This window comes from Mustela nivalis (genome assembly GCF_964662115.1).
Source record: "Mustela nivalis genome assembly, chromosome: 6".
NCBI lineage: Eukaryota > Metazoa > Chordata > Mammalia > Carnivora > Mustelidae > Mustela > Mustela nivalis.
This window is the reverse complement of record NC_139025.1, coordinates 62,928,187-62,945,044: the sequence shown is the minus strand read 5'-3', so window position 1 is coordinate 62,945,044 and position 16,858 is coordinate 62,928,187. Positions and strand designations below refer to the sequence as shown.

The window sequence follows — 16,858 nt, the reverse complement described above, 5'->3', positions numbered from 1 at the left end:
AAATCAGGATTCTTGGATCACACTGGGGAGGAATTCACATTTCATTTATGAGGACATTCCTTGATCTGCCCTTTAAAAAAAAATTGCTATGAGAAGTCATGTTCTGAGAACTGCATATGTGATATTTTCTCTTTTTCACATCTTGCACAGGGAAACAACTTACATCCAATTGTCTAATTTATTATCTTTTAGGATAAACATATAATATATTTAACAAATATTTCTTAAGTACCTCCTTTATGTAATGAACTATGGAATACAAAGACAAATAAGACACATTCCTTGTTCTTAATGAGTTTGTGGGCTGGTCAGAGTCACATATATATATTAAAATACCATGAGGGTGTGTAGGATGACAGACACGGGGAGCAAAACTCTCAGATGTGGAAATAGAAGATCCTAAGTTTCAAAAAGTGGAAAATACCTGCTGCTTTCAAATGCTAAGTCAGCCCCATGGTTTGGGTGGTAAAGGGTCCTATTCAGATTTGGGGGTCTGGAAAACCACTGGGATGGACAGCCTCTCAACCCAAAGAGAACAGAAGATGAAGATACTATCAGATCTGGATATAATAAATGTAAGCAGTCAAAAATCATTATTAAATTGAATTTTGGGAAGGTGAAAAGGGAAGACCTGACATGCTAAGTATTAAGAAAAAAGAGTATTTGCTAAAGAAATTGTCTACTAACATCAAATTAGAGAACTATTCATACAGCCAGAGAAGTGATGGGTATTATGTCACATGATTGACAGCCATGGATTTGACTCATAAAAGTTACTTGAAAAAAAATCCACAGAATTCTGCCCAGTACTAGGTCTGTTAACCACCTTCCCTTGTCAGCTAAGAAACAGCAAACTCAAGGAGCCAGCTTACCCCACATATTCTTGCGCTTTGTAAAATTTCTTCTGAAATTTAAATTAAAACCTGTTCTTCAGTAATGAGCTTTATTTTCATCCAAACAGCAATTTAAACATGCCATTTATTTTCTGTCTGCCATGAGATCGGGAAACTGGCATTATTGAACATAAAGCAAAGCTAATTCTAAGAATTTCCAAAACCGAAGACTATCGCTAGAATATTTTTACATCAGGGAAACTTGAGACTAAGTTCTATAGAGTCTACTTTCTAGGTGGTCTTGTCCTCTGATAACTGAAATGATTAAGACCTGAACATTCACTGAATTGCTTGAAATAAGAGTCTAGACTTTAGCTAATAGATTCTGTCAGTTAGTCTCCTGATTTAATCCAGAACAATACCTCCCCATCTCACAGGCTGGTTGCCATGAAGCAGAAAAAAGTAATTCTATTAATGGAAAAATCCGTGTTCAACACATTCTCTAAGACTAGACCCAAAAGCCACCTCCATTACTGCCTCCCTGGTCATCACGCATGGCTCTTGTGGAGTCTTTGTCACACCGAATGGAAATTGTGTCCAGTGTTCATCTGCTTCTCTATACTGTGCTCTACTCAAGGGCAAGGACCAGGGCATATGCATTTTTGTGACATAATACCTGACATGTAGCAGGCATTGCTGCACATGGACAAAAACACAGAAATGCAATCAGAGAGATAAGGGGGCCAGAGAAATAACAAAACTGCACACCTCCCACAGTCATACACAAGAGGAAAGGTAATGAAAGACATTGGAGGTATGGTATCACGTCAGGTAGGACGCTGAGGGAGCTGGGTGTCAACCAAGGACCTGAGCAGGAGAGCCTATCCCTTCTCTCTTTTTTTTTTTTTTAAGATTTTATTTATTTATTTGACAGACAGAGATCACAAGTAGGCAGAGAGGCAGGCGAGAGAGAGGAGGAAGCAGGCTCCCTGCTGAGCAGTGAGCCTGATGTGGGGCTTGATCCCAAGACCCTGGGATCATGACCTGAGCCGAAGGCAGAGGCTTTAACCCACTGAGCCACCCATGCGTCCCCTATTCCTTCTCTTTAAAGGTGACTTTGCCCTTGGAATTTCTCCTTGGGCCTAGGCTCACTGGTCAAAGGAATGGAGCAACTCCAGAGGCTGAGTGTGTTGTCTGAGGCAAGTCCCAGGCTCCCACCTAAGTAATACACCTGTGGCTAGGGTTTGAAGTCCTTGTTGTTGCTTTTTGTTTGTTGAGTTTTAATGGAGAGTGGAGGGGAAGGGATCTTAAAGGCAAAGGTGCTTGGGAAATGGACATTTCGGGTTCTACATGCACCATGGGCTTGAGGAAGAAACTCAGCTGCACAACCCCTCAAGATATACCATGAATTTGTATCACCCTCATTCTGTAAGCCTTCATCAAAGCAGGAAGGGGGGTTAAATTCCATAACCCAATAGGAGTTCAGATGAAAATTTTATAACTTTTAACTTTGATGCTTTCAAAAGGAAATTTTCTTCTTTGTCTTATACTCCTTGTAGGGGAGGGAGATTGTTTTTAAAAACATAATTTTTAAAGCCATCTTTTAGATTAGATATTAAAAAATGCCAGAACTGTTATATAATGTTTTAATTTCTAGTTAGTCTTCATGTTAGTAAACTTAAATTTGTAATTCTATGAGCAGACACTCTTGAAGAACTTTTCTTCACTTATTAAATCAGGGATCACCAAATTTTCAAACTCAAAGAGACCTCCTCAGTTGACTGGTCTAATATCCCCACATGGATTCTCTCCCTGCTGTGTAGAACTAGGAAGAGTCACATTGTCATGAACAACCTTCGTACTGACATAAATCCAATAAACAGGATTTGATAACATGTTATTGAAAGGTAGTATTTCCCAGAACATATTTCATATAAAACTAGACTTTTGAGATAATATTTTAATAAGATTCTGTGGTCAAACAAGTTTTATAAGGACAATGCTCAAGAAAGCTCAAATAGTATGGATGTTGGGGAGGGTATGTGCTATGGTGCATGCCGTAAAGTATGTAAGCCTGGCGATTCACAGACCTGTACCCCTGGGGCTAATAATACATTATATGTTTATTAAAAAATATAAAATATTATAAAATAATAAACAAATAAATTTTTAAAAAAGAAAGTTCAAATGGGATTTTGTTTGTTTGTTTTGATTTTAAATGATCAGACTCCTCAGAACATTTAAGACACCAATGAAAACATCAAGACTATCAAAGAAGGAGGTAAAAGATACAGTGTCCAGGACCCCAAAACTCTTCTCCCACACCAAGAAATAGCCATGGCTAGTGTTCAGTGGAACACAGCTCAGGAAAAGTGGCTATGAAGTTTTCAGCCACAGCGAACATCTATAATTTGTAGTAGATACTGGCTTTTAGTCACAGAGGTAGCATGTAAAGTTGGCCTTGAGCTTTCTAGTAGCGAATTCAAAAGGCATTAATCCTTTGATCAATGATCACATAAAAAGTTCATGACATTCATCAGATGAAAACAGTTGTCTCAGAAGTGCCGGCCATTCTCAATGCTTAGAACGGAAAGGTATGGCCACTCAAGTGTTTGCGTAAACAGGATCAGGATGACATCCTCAACTTCATCTCCTTTAAGACACAAAATGCCATTTTGTAGGCAATCTTATAGCAGTCTTTTTTGGAGACTAATGGTGTATTGCTGTGGTGTAGCTCAGTAGAAGCAGATTTACAAGGAGTCATACCATGTTTCACATGTTCATAGTTCTTAATTGTCTAGTTCAACCCAAGACTCTAATCCCATTCTCTCATTAATCAGCTATGCCCGTTCTCTAAGGGTGAATCATTTGCCTACTCTGGACTTGAACTAGATGGTCCCTGAAGTCCAGCTTCAAAGTGCTAGAGGTCTACAGGATTTATTACTTTGTTTTTCAGAAAAACATCAAGACTTCAGTGTCCTCGAAAGTGTGACTCCATCCTTGCAGATATCTATACCTTTAATTGCTTGCACTCATGGTGGACATGTTTAACACGTCATGAAAACCTCAAGCCATGGCCATGAGGTCAGGAATTTGGAAAAGCCAGAATAAAAAGGGGGAGACTAAGAACAGGAGTGGAAGAGTGCCAAGCATAATTTTAGCTACTTGAGCATTTAGCTTTAAATCAACCTTGGTTTCTTTAGGAGTACTTTGATAATGATGGCACTCCTAGTCATAATCCTCTGCTCTCAATGAGTCTATAGTTTTCATAGGTAGTGGCAGCAGCAGCAGCAAACACGTATTTGGTGCTTCCAACATACAAGACCCTATTGCAAGTGTGAGACACAATTCCTCTTTGAATGCTCGCAATAACTCAAAGAGGTAGATGCCTTTCCTATCTAATTTCACAAATGAAGAAACTGTGATTCTGAGGGGTTGGATAACTCGCCTCAAGTCCTGTGAGTAGGAGCAACAGATCCAGAATTCAAGCGGGCTCTGGATCTGAGGTCTAACCAACATACACGACTGCTTCTGGGCCCTTGAGGTCAGACACCACAGATCGTCGGAGAGGTGTCATCAATCTAGCTATAGACCAGGTATCATATTAGAGTAACTTCCTCCCAAAATAAGACTTGGCTGGAAAGAAAAATATGGGGCTTTCTAAGAAAAGCAGCTCCATAAGAGCAGAGAATAATAAAGATTTTAATACTCTGTGATTATTACCCACCTAACAATGACCCAGAAAACAAGCCTCCAGTTTTCTGGGAAAACGGAAGGTGGTTTCCCGTGTGACGATATAGTCATGGAGTCCGCTGGTAAAACTTGAACAAAGAGACCACCCTAAAAGTCAACAGAGTTTCAAGGGGTGAGGAGGCAGACTCTCCTGAGGAACACAGGAGGCCCAGGTCCCACTCAGATGCGTGTCTTCTGCAAAGACCCTGAGACCCCAGGGCTATCTTCCTCTCACTTCACAGGAAATACAAGTCTTTGTTCCAATTGCTCTTTTTCCTCCCAGCCCTTCTCACTTCTCTTCCCAGCACACACTTGTCTGTTTGGAGATGCAGAAGAGGAATGCATCGGAAGTAGTCTAGCACCATTCTTTACATATAATCACATGTAATCAACATCTAGGAACCACATCTCACACTTCTAATTACCTTCCTTCAGAGGATCTCAAAGCACTTTTCAGACAGTAATTAATCACCTCTTCTTAAGTATTTCCTCCTAAGACCTGAAAAGAGAAATACATCAATTATATGTCTTGTCCTCTAAACTACTACCAATATTTCTTTTGAAAACACACACACACACATACACACACACGCATACACGCAAGCATGTGCAGGGAAAGAGGAAGAGAGATGGGGAGAGAGATTTTTTAATGGTGACAAAGTAGTGGAATTCTTCATATCCTGTCCTGTGCTCACAGCAGGGGTGGGACCCATGTCATCTGTACACCATAAGTGTTGTAATGACGTAAAGTTTTCCTGTACATCATGAATGAAATGGGATCCATTTTCATCTGTGAAATTGCCTGCCTCCTTTTATTCATTCATCTTCTCTAAGCCACCCATACCCTGACTTAGCAAAACCACCCTTGCCTCGTCTCCTAGGCCATTGTTGTAGTCTTGAAGTGCAACCCTTCCTTCTTAAAGAACTGTGTAATTCCAAACTGGGTGAAACAGTGCTTAAAAGTTGGCTACTTTCAAAATCAATGGAATTTACTTGGTCCTCAAGAGTAAACTGCCAACTCATACTATCTTAAGGAATATGGACTATTAAGATGCTAAGTGGTTTTTGTTGTTGCTTTAATTTTTCCCTGGCCTTTACTAGGGGATTCTTTTTTAAAATTAATTTATATTTATTACAATATAAGGTATTATTTGTTTCAGGTCTGTGATTTATCAGTCTTGCACAATTCACAGCCCTCACCACAGCACAGTGTCCATCACCCAGCCACCCCAACCTTCCCACTCCCTCCACTCCAGCAACCCTCAGTTTGTTTCCTGAGATTAAGAATCTCTTATGGTTTGTCTCCCTCTCTGGTTTCATTTTTTCCCCTAAGAGGCTAAGTTTTAAGCTAGCTTTTAGTTAGCTCAGGCTGCCTCTTTGGTTTCTCTCCTGTCTGTCAAAATGAGACCTGGGAGAAAGCCAGAAACTTCTGATGTCTCAGTAGTCACTGTGGCTTCCTACTAGGAGCCCTGCCTCCACACCTGACATGGCCCCAGTGGCTGGGCCTGGCCTCAGGGACAACACCCGGCCATTTCCAACTGGTCCCTGAAAGGATTATATCAACAGTGACCAAAGGGGACAGCTTCGGGCTGAAGAAGTGTGGACACTGTGAACAGGAACTTCCAGCCCTTTCTGAGCACAAAGAGGCAGCGGTCTTTGCCTGCCAGTTTCAGAAAGAGCCTACCAGCCAGAAGTACACGGGCTGTTGTGTGGAGGTTTATCAGACCTCTCTGGGCCCTGAAGATGGGCCTCTTCAGACAAACAAACATTTGGTTAGTGTGTGGGATAATCCAAATTATGATTAGAAACAGATTACACAACTCAAGACTTATGTTTGGCCAGGAACAAAAACCACACACCCAAATCCCTCATCACTCTCCAGGAAGAGGCCTCTCTTCAGCTGGGATTAGGAACAATAGCCTTTTCTTGAACTTTTCATCTTCTCACATTTTTCTAGATCCCTGTGCTTCAACTTGAGGCACCAGCCTGGAAGCAGCTTCCAGAGTGTTGAGCTTACTCCGTTTTCCAAGGTGGCCGGGGTATGTGAGCAAAGCCTGGTCACCAGCAACAGGAGGATCCAGAAAGGTCGATTTCTAATGTTCTCATCATCAGGATTTGGAATAAAACATGAAATGAATTCGTCCTTGATACAGAATCAAAACTTTTTAAGAATATCTAATTTACCACCCTTAAAAGAAAGTTGGCCAGCAGTGTTTACCCACTCCCTGCTATGAATCCCCCCATCTCTCTCTCTCTCCTATGTCTCTCTCTCTCTCTCTCTCTCTCTCACACACACACACACACACACACACACAAACACACTCATCTTGGCAGCAGCTGTAGCCAGAAAGTATCTTCATCCTGGATGCCTTCTTGATTCCCAACACACAGCTGCTAAGTTGAACCTCACTCACCCTCTCCAGCTGTTGTTTGCAGAATTAGAAGTGGACAACTGAGGGAAAAGAGGTAAAGCTGTGCTAAGTGAAGGAGGGTAAGACTAATGTACTCCTTTCTTGGAATCTCAAAGATCCAAGGGCTGTGTTGGAGGGATCAGGAGTAGCCAGCCAGGCACCAGAAAACATCCCAACATCCCTCCACCTGCCTTTGTCCATGCAACTGGAAACCCATGCCTTTCTTTAGGTGATTGAGGAAGTGAAACAATTTGCCATTCCAACTACTACCCCTGTGATGACAGCTCCCAAATCTTCATCTTCAGCCTTGACTATATTCTTGAGCTCCAGATCTGAATTCCAGTGTCATATCCAGACACACATCTTTTTTTTTTTTTTTTTAGATTTTTTATTTATTTGACAGAGAGAAATCACAAGTAGATGGAGAGGCAGGCAGAGAGAGAGAGAGAGGGAAGCAGGCTCCCTGCTGAGCAGAGAGCCCGATGCGGGACTCGATCCCAGGACCCTGAGATCATGACCTGAGCTGAAGGCAGAGGCTTAACCCACTGAGCCACCCAGGCGCCCCCAGACACACATCCTGCCAGCCCCTCCAATTCAGCATGATCTATTGTGAAGACCCTCATTCCCAACCTAGCAGATACCTCCTCCTCAGTTCCTATTCTCGGCGGCATCCTGCCTCATTCCTGACCCCAGTATATATGGGCTTGAAACCTTGGACTTGAAACTTTCAAAGCCCTCTTCTTCTCTACTGCCACATCATTTTATCTCTCAGATCTGCCCTCTTACTTCCATTTTTGTGGAAACGATTCTCTCTCACCAAAATTAATTGTATTACTCTGTCTTGGTTTTGTCCTTCAATTAGAGATTTTTTTCCCAAATAATTCAGACTTTGTCCCTTGCTTCTAAAACATCAGTGGCTCTCCTTGACCAAGGATGTTTCTGAACAAGCTCTTCAAGGACCACCATAGCTCATCCACCACGCCACCTTTTCCTTCTCATCTGTCCTTGGATCCCTCCCTGTCTTCCAGCCATTAAAAATTACCTGTCTCGGGGTGCCTGGGTGGCTCAGTGGGTTAAGCCGCTGCCTTCGGCTCAGGTCATGATCTCAGAGTCCTGGGATCAAGTCCCGCATTGGGCTCGCTGCTCAGCGGGGAGCCTGCTTCCTCCTCTCCCTCTGCCTGCCTCTCTGCCTGCTTGTGATCTCTCTCTGTCAAATAAATAAATAAAATATTTTTTAAAAAATACGGCAAACACACCTGGCTGTTGCTCATGCTACTTCCTCAGAATGGAGTCTCCTTCACCTCTTTCTCAATGATTAACAGTGACTCCTGAATCACATGCGGCCTCCTCACCCAGAAAACCTCTTTCTTCTTCATTCCCGTGATACTTTTTTTTAGATTAGTTCACATTTCATATATACATCTGATACTGTAGCCAGTCTATTCCCCTCATTCTATGTATGAGAATACTGAGGCACAGTATCTACATCTACTACTTAGTTGCTCTGGAAATCCTAGTGAATTAAAATCAAGTCCTAGGGGTGCCTGGGTGGCTCAGTATTTTAAGCTTCTGCCTTCGGCTCAGGTCATGGTCTCAGGGTCCTGGATCGAGTCCCACATCGGGCTCTCTGCTCAGCAAGTAGCCTGCTTCCCCCTCTCTCTCTGCCTGCCTCTCTGCCTACTTGTGACCTCTCTCTCTCTCTGTCAAATAAATAAATAGAATCTTAAAAAAAAAAAAAAAAAAGTCTGTCTCTCTCTCTCTCTCTGTGCCTCTAAAACAAATAAATAAAATTTTAAAAAGGGGTGCCTGGGTGGCTCAATTGGTTAAGTGACTGCCTTTGTTTCAGGTCATGATCCTGGAGTCCCAGGATCGAGTCCCGCATCAGGCTCCCTACTCAGCAAGGAGTCTGCTTCTCCCTCTGACTCTCTCTCTCTCTCAAGTACATAAATAAAATCTTTAAAAAAAAAAAAAAAGAAGCAGAAGGGTGTTGGGGGTGGGGAAAGGCAAAGGCAGACCACCCTTTTACTTTGGCAGTGAGGGAAAATGAGAAGGTCCACCCCACCCCACATCTCCAGTTCCCGCAGGGATCAACAGCCTTTGCCTATGGAAAGAACCTGATTAAGCAATGTCCCAGTGACTGCACTGTAACCGAGAACAAACTGAACACTGCCTTGAGGTTAAGAATTAAGGAACCAACCCCCACAGTGAGCTCACTGGGCCAACCACACACCAAGGAGCCTTTTCCCAGAGACTTCCTTCAGTGTAGTAACTCGACACTAAATCTTTCCTTGGTTTTGATCACATATTTAAACTGTGGTTCTTCTACTTCAAATATTCTTTTTTTAAAAAAAGCCTCAGGGGACTGTTGATGAGAGTAATTACATCGAAAGCAGACATCTCAAGCCAAAAGTTTCTTCGAAAACTTAGAAAACTCTCAGCCCTGTTGAAGTGACTAAAAAAGCTGAAAAAGTGAGGCAATGAATCGTTATTATTTAAATTCATTCAAATCTTAGTTGTTGAACACCTACCCTATCTAGGAAGCCACTGCGTCTACCTGTCCCACGTCACACCAGGTAGATGGAGTTATCCTCATTTTAGATGCAAGAAAGCTGAGATTCAGAAGAATGCGTGTGAGTTTACTTTGTCTCTTAACTAGCTTAAATCTTTTTGAAGAAAGCCCATGTACAGCCAATCCTACTGTATCTTCCTCAGTGTCAAAGAATAGTGAGTGTCCAAAAAATACTTGCTAAGCCTCAGAATCAAGATCCCCCCAACCTTTTGTTCGGTTATCTCTGTCCTCCCTATTAACTAGATGTAGTCCCCTCCTGCCTCTGAACTGCTACTTGGCCACCAGGAAAACAAGCCCCCCAGGCTTGCACCTCAGGGAGCAGGAAGCTACTTGAGCCTTGCCCCCAGCTGCCTCTGAATGCCACGCCCTGCTGCCGGGTCACGCCTCCCATGGCACGCCCAGCCAATCAGGGAAGGGGGCTGGGTTGGTGGGGGGGAGCTGCTGTTCCTGCCAGAGGGCACTCCTCTGCCTTTCAACTTTGGCTGGCCTCTGGGAACCTGCCCAGGCTGCACCCGAATGTAACTAATGGTCCTCCCCACCTTCCAGTCTTCCCTTCTTCGCTCTAGGATCAGACTTGCATCATAGTTTGACGACCCTCCCGGCTATCCATGCTCCCCCCTCTTTTTTTTTTTTTTCCCCTCGAATAAAATCCTGGCACGTTTAATCCTGCGTTGATGTCTAATTTTTGGAGGACTGGAGATGAACACGTTCCAGTTTTTGCTCTAATAAATTGTTTATAATCTTTGTTCCCTTCATAGTATTTAGTGAGCATCTATGGTGTGCTGGGAGTATGATGGTCAACAACAAAAATGTTATTAAAGCCCTTAAGGAGCTGGTGAATAGAGCAAATAATTACAAAAATTTACTGCTGAGGGAGCTACGATAAGATGTAACAGGGGGATCCCAACGTAATCTATAGGACTGTAAGAGACTCCCCTAAATAAGAGCGGTTTTTGACAAGACCTGAAGGATGAGGAGGAGTTAATGCGGCAAAGATGTGGAGTGGTTCAGGCCAATGGAACAGAAGGTGAGAAGGCTCTGAGGTGGTAGGAAGCTCAACAAACCAAAGGACACAAAGGCAGAGGATGCAAAGCAATGAGACTAAAGAGGAAGACAGGGCCCATCTTGGAAATTTAAGATTATTTACATTTCTAGAGTGTGGTTCTTTGAGGGCAAATACCCTGTAATAACCCCCTTTGCTAGGTCTAGTATATTGCCTGGCACAAAGTGAATGCTCATTAAATATTTGTTGAATCAAAGTAGTAGTAATCCATAAGGAAATAACTTAATTTTTTTGTTATTATCCCTAATATCAAAGATGTAGCAAATTAACCCAAAGTATCAACCAGGTAGAGGCTTCTGGGCCCCACTGGTTGATCAAACTAATGATAACAATGAGGATGATCACTCTCAGGCATTGATTTAATCCTTGGAGATGTATAAGCAGAGAGACACAATGGCAGTGAGCACTATGGTGGGTAAGAATGCCCTTTGGACCAGACTGCCTGGTTCAAATACTGGTGTTACCATCTCCTACCTGGGTGGCCTTGAGCAAGTTACCTAACAACACCATATCCCAGGGTCCTCATGTGTAAGGCAGAGCTGATCACACTCTCTCCGCTGGAGTGTTTGCAGGAAGACTGAGGAAATCACTACGTAAAGCACCCTTAGCAAGCTGCCTGGGACACAGCATGTGTTCAATAAATGGCACCAATTGTTAGTATTCAAACATGGTTCTCTCTGCCAAGATAAGAGAACATCAGCAGGGAGATTTCCCAAACCAGTGTGAATTGTCATAAACCATAAGTCATCGGAACTGCGTGGGATCACTTACGATGTAAGAGGTCAGCTCTGGGGACCAGCTGAATGGGTTGCAAAGCCTGGGGCTTGGCCAAAAGACCATGCCCAGACATGCACTTCATACACTTGGGTTCTGAAACCCACACTAGTACTTAAAGAGAGACCTGCAGATCAGACCAGGCAGTGAACCACGCACATGTTGATATATGCAGTACCCTCCCTGGGCAGGCAGCAGCTGGATAAAGGACAAGCTGCCTCTAGGTTTTCTGTCCTGGAGGACAGAGGCTGTGCCTCTTGGCTTTATTTCCAAATAACAAAATGAAGCACCATGAGCAGACCCAGCTCAGTTCCTGCCTTTTGGATTTGTTTTTTCATGTTGGACATTGCAGTTAGAGCCCAAGCTTAGAAGAAAATGCCTATGGAATTAAAAAGGATGAAAGGGGAAAAACACCTGGCTTGCTCCCCAGGAACTATGTCCCAGCTGGCTCCGGCTGCCTTGGAATGGGGTAGGGTGGCTGGGATGTAATTGCCCAGGCACAGATACGAGGTATGTGGGCCTACGTGCCCTGCTGCACACACCACCCGGTCGGGAGGGACTCTGTTTAGTCAGTGTCCATCTGATAACAACCCAAACCCTTAAGATGCCAGCTGCCAGCCAACCTGCAAATGTCCACACAGTGGCACCCAGAGGTCCAGAAGGCAGAACAAAGGACCTATTATTGACTCAGTCCCATGTTAGCACGTCATCCTCACCAAAACAAGTCTTGGGCCAGCTTGGCAGAGAGGCAGTTTCCAGGAACTCCATAATCTAAAATAGAGATTGTCAAATTCTAATGGTCTCTCTGATGGCAATTTCAACACCCACCACTGAACCTGAGTCATTGCATTAGGATTTGGCACTTGGGTTCCAATCACCTAGTCTTTTCTCCCCCCCTCCCACTGTCACCAGGCCCTGTGAGTGTTGGCTCTCTTGGTGCCCTCTTCTTTAGGGCACAGTATCCCTCAAGGCCTGAAACCTTTCTTCTCCCCATTTCACTAGGACATAATATTAATTATGGCCAACCCATGTTTATTACTTACACTGACCACGTAGTGCTCTAAGTGTTTTATATACATCTCAATTCCTTTACTTATGGTGGCAACCTTATGAGATGTGCACAGTTATTTTCCCATTTAACAGATGGGTAAATCAGACACCAAGAGGTTAAATAATTTACCCAAACTCACGTAGCTCATCAAGTGGTAGAGCCAGGAAGCAAGTGCTGATACTTCGGATCCCGAGTCTGGGCTCTTCTCCATCATCTCTACTTCCTCTCTATGCATGATCAATTTCCTACTGATGGAAAAATTTTAAAGGCACTTTAAAGGCCCTTTCTCCAGGATGAACTGCACTCTGGGGTGAGCTAGGATTTTAGAACTTTCTATTTTGCGTATAGTAGAATGGGGAAATGTTTCTAAATTAGGAGAGGCTAGGAAGGAAGCTACTACTCAAGACCTTGATTAATATGAATCATAATATGAATATTGAGAACTCTGGTATTTTTAGCTAAGTGAGTACTTGGGCAAAGTGTCTCTCTCCCTTGGAGTTGCCAGCTTAAGAGAGACATACTTAGCCCAGTGAGGGACCCGGGTACATAGTGAGGAAAAGCTTCTCTTGACCCCTGCTTTGTTCATAGTATTACCTCCCGACAAGGAGAAATCACAACCTTGCAAATCTAAGCTTTGCATCCAAATTGGCGAGCCATTCCCAGGAATTCATCCCAGAAGGAACGCCATGCAGCCACAAAAATGAAGGAAGGGAGGGAACATTAATAAGCATGTACTCAGCTAGGATTTAATGCCCACAGAAAGCGTAGGATGTAGTTGCTATCTTCCCCATCGTGTGGCCCAGAGAGCTTATATATTCATCCAACGTTAAGTCTAGAACTCACACTCCATTCCAAAGGAGGGAAGGACTCAGTGCCAGTCCAAGTCCCACTTTTCCGGGAGCCTTTCCTGTGTCCTTAGACCCATCCATCCCTCTTTCTTGAAACACTGTATTAGTTGTAATCTTTGCCATAGTCCAATGCTTACTAACATTGTTTCATACTGGAAAAGTCTTGCTAAATTTGGGGGGCCGGTGGCTGTGAGTTGAATTTTTTTCAGGTTGTCCCTGTTTCAGGGCAGGAAACCAGAAGAGGTAAAGACCTAGGACCACAGGCTTCTTCTCCCTGACCAAGGGAGTCAGTCACTCCATCCCCAACAGGTGCCACCTTGGCTTTACGAGTTACTATTGCATTATCTGGTAAAAGCCTTCCTGTTATTCCTGTCCTCCTTTGTCATTCCCTTTAAAACTCCTTGCAGATGGTTCCAGACAATGCAAAATATCCCTAAAGAAAGTAATTACGACTGCATTGTCACTAACTTGGGTTTGGCACAAGAGGAAAGATCGCCAAGTTTCCAACCCTGCTTCTGCTTTCCAGTAGCCTCCTCCCAGTGTGGCGCCAACCAACAAGACACCCAAAGTCGACTCGCAGCTTTCCCTGCACCCTAACACTTGGGGCTAGAAAGAATGCATTGCCACACAGCAGGCACACTCAGACATGCCTGTGTCATCACCAAGTCAAAGGCAACATATATTTCAGGAGAATTTACAAGGCAGAAAGCACCCTCTAATTTAACAAAAAAGCAAGTGGACTGGGTGTTTCCTTTCTCCTCCAAAGCTAGGACAGAAGCTTTTCTCATATTAAAGAGCCAGAACCCCCCCAACCTGATTGTCTCCTCTCAGTCAAGGAGTACATCATCGTCAGCATGAGGGTAGACTGAGTCCCAGAAGAGGCAACAAGAAGAAGCTGTTGTCTCTGCCCCCATCACCTCTCCAGGATATGGCAGCGTGAGGGGATGGTCAGCTGACTGCTTCAAGAACAAGCAGGGCAGTGGTCTGTTCCACATCCCCTGGGAATCTGAATATCACCTCACACCATGATTTACTACAGAAACAGAGCTGGGACCAGCAGAGACAGACCTAAAATACAATGGAAAAGTCTTCAAGTACAGGTCTTAAATGTAGGAAATTCTCTTAAGTCAGACTCCCAATTTCAGCTCACTCCACACTAGTGAGGCTTGAGCTATGGTTCCGCTCAAATCCTTATTTCTCAGCTACTTCCTCCACCTGCCCCTAAGGTGCACTGTGAAGGACGCTGACCTAAGGCAAGAGTTCCAGGTGATAACCACAGTTTTTCCTGCTCCTCCTCTGATGGCAGTCCCCTCAAATTTTGTCTCAAGTGGGGTTATGTTTGGTGCAGTGCTTCCCCAGGGACGCATGCACAGTCTGGTCAAGGAGAAGGAACTAGAGACAAAGGGTGACTCCTTGTCCTCTTCCTCCCTGGCACTGTCCGCATCTCTCCATAGCTCATCTACCACGTCTTTAGAAGGCAGGTACCCAGAACTGTCCTTCAGAGGCCATGGAATTAGCTCAGTCTGTCTCGAAAGACTGATAGTGAAGAGCAAGTTCATTTTTTTGGGGTGGGGGGTAATTTCCAATCTATTATAAACTCCAACTTTTTAACATAAAAATAAATTACTCGAAAAGAGTCTGAAGTAAAAGACATGTGAAATAGAAGAACAATTTTTTTGTTCTTAGATCCAACAGTTATAAAATCAGGTTGGCATATTGCTATAAAGGTTTCTAAACACTTAGTCTCAACTTCTTACTTATTCCCAGACCAGCACAGGTGTGAGTAGCCCTGCTCTAATGGAAGGCCTTTCCTACTTACTTAACCACCTAAACCCTTGAACCTCTGGTCTATGCAAGATGGGAGAACAGGCAGCATTTCAGCAGGCCAACCATGCCTCGCCTCTGTATATTCCAGGGATTTATTCCCAATCCTTCCTTAGGTTCCAGCACTACCTCTACCATTAGAATAGTGCTGACTTCCTCAGGAGGGGCTCTGTCTGCACTTCTCACTACAATCTGGAGGTACCTAACCCCAAAGCACCTTGGAGAGCAATGAGGAAACCATATGAGAAGGAACGGGCAAATGGGCAGGTCACTGTCTCAGGCCATCCTGTGTAGAACCGATGGGAATTTTGAAAAGCACCCCCAGAACGTGTGAAAGGTCTGAAAATTGTTATCACTGGGGCTGGTAAGTCATGGCCCACCACGGCTCACAGTCATGCAAGTGCCAGCCACAGGAGAGCAGCTGCTGATTATTCAAAAACCTGTTGCTGGAGCCAGGCAGGGAGCAGTCCCTAACTGACTACAGAAAGAAGAGGACAATCTTCTCTGTAGCATTCAGGAGGGCCTGGGAATTAAGTGGGAGGAAATGGTGACCCAGTTTAAATACTTTCTTTACTTCCAGAAGAAGCAAAGAACTCTCAGTGCCTACCATAAAAAAGGACTGATTGCACATTAGGAACAAAATTGGGTGTGATCACCTTTTAGCAGGAGGAAGCTGGAGAGTGAGGTAGGAAATACAGGGTGGGGAATAGGACTCCATTTCCTTGCAAAAATTTTAAAAACAGCTTTATTGGTGTGTAACTTCACCCAATATAATTTGCATATTTACAATGCATAACTCAACCAGCTTTGACATACATACACACTTATGAAACCATTGCCACAATCATAATAATAATGAGCAGACCCATCACAACCCAAAGTTTTCTGGTACCCTTTTCTAACCCCTGCCTCCTACTTCTTCCCTTCCCACCTACGAGGCAACCACTTTCGGTCACTATAGTTTGCATTTTCTAGAATTTTGTGTAAGTGGAATCACAGGGTATATACTGTTTGCTCTGATTTCTTTCAGCAAAATTATTTTGAGATTTATTCAGGTGGTTGTATCTATCACATTGTTCATTCTTTCTTACTGCTGAGTAATCTTCCACTGAGAAGCAATTTTACATCAAAAACTAGGTTAGCCCATGACTAAGATTTTGAGGTGTTAAGGGAAATTTATGAAGATGTGGGGTTTCCCCTAGAGTTGAGTTTGTTGCACCTATCTTGGGAAATAAACCTTTTTTGCTTCAAAATTAAGGAGGACAACAAAGAAAAATTAGGCATTTGTAATTCTTAAATGATAAAAAGGATTTTGTAATACCCAAGGTCTATGGGCTGTGAGGAGTTAGGAAGAAAGAACCGGAGAAACCAGGAATCATCACTGCTACCCAAGATACTTCTCAGCCTTCCTGATTTTCAATTCCTGATTCAGTTTATTTCTTCCCTTGTGGTAGGAAATAGTTTGGCAAGGATGTTCCCATTAGTTGTGGTTTTGCTTTTGGAGTCACCAAAAAGGAAGACTATTCTACAGTCACAATTTAACATTAGCCATTCATTCACTCGCTGAACATTTCTTAGGTGTCTTCTTCTGCTAGACATCAGACTGGGGATAGAGAAACAGGCCAAAGACTTATAAGAAGACTTGGTTTCTGCTTTCATAGAGTTGTAGGGTATGCAGGCTTCACAGCTGGTTATTTTATGACTAATTCCTTCACAGAAAACAAGGGATCCGAGATGACAAATAGGTCAACAT

The 16,858-nt window shown here is 43.4% G+C and overlaps 2 long non-coding RNA genes across 2 annotated transcripts in view; one reads left to right on the top strand and one right to left on the bottom strand.

The window, feature by feature from the left end:
- Positions 1 to 6,856, top strand: part of LOC309868255 — a 32,958-nt gene extending 26,102 nt beyond the window's left edge. The window contains exon 4 of the long non-coding RNA XR_014313601.1: positions 6,523 to 6,856. This is a non-coding gene — a long non-coding RNA (uncharacterized lncRNA). The remainder of the gene's footprint in view (positions 1 to 6,522) is intronic.
- Positions 1 to 16,858, bottom strand: part of LOC309868257 — a 104,533-nt gene that overhangs the window by 33,568 nt on the left and 54,107 nt on the right. Inside the window, exon 3 of the long non-coding RNA XR_014313606.1 lies at positions 4,991 to 5,064. This is a non-coding gene — a long non-coding RNA (uncharacterized lncRNA). The remainder of the gene's footprint in view (positions 1 to 4,990; positions 5,065 to 16,858) is intronic.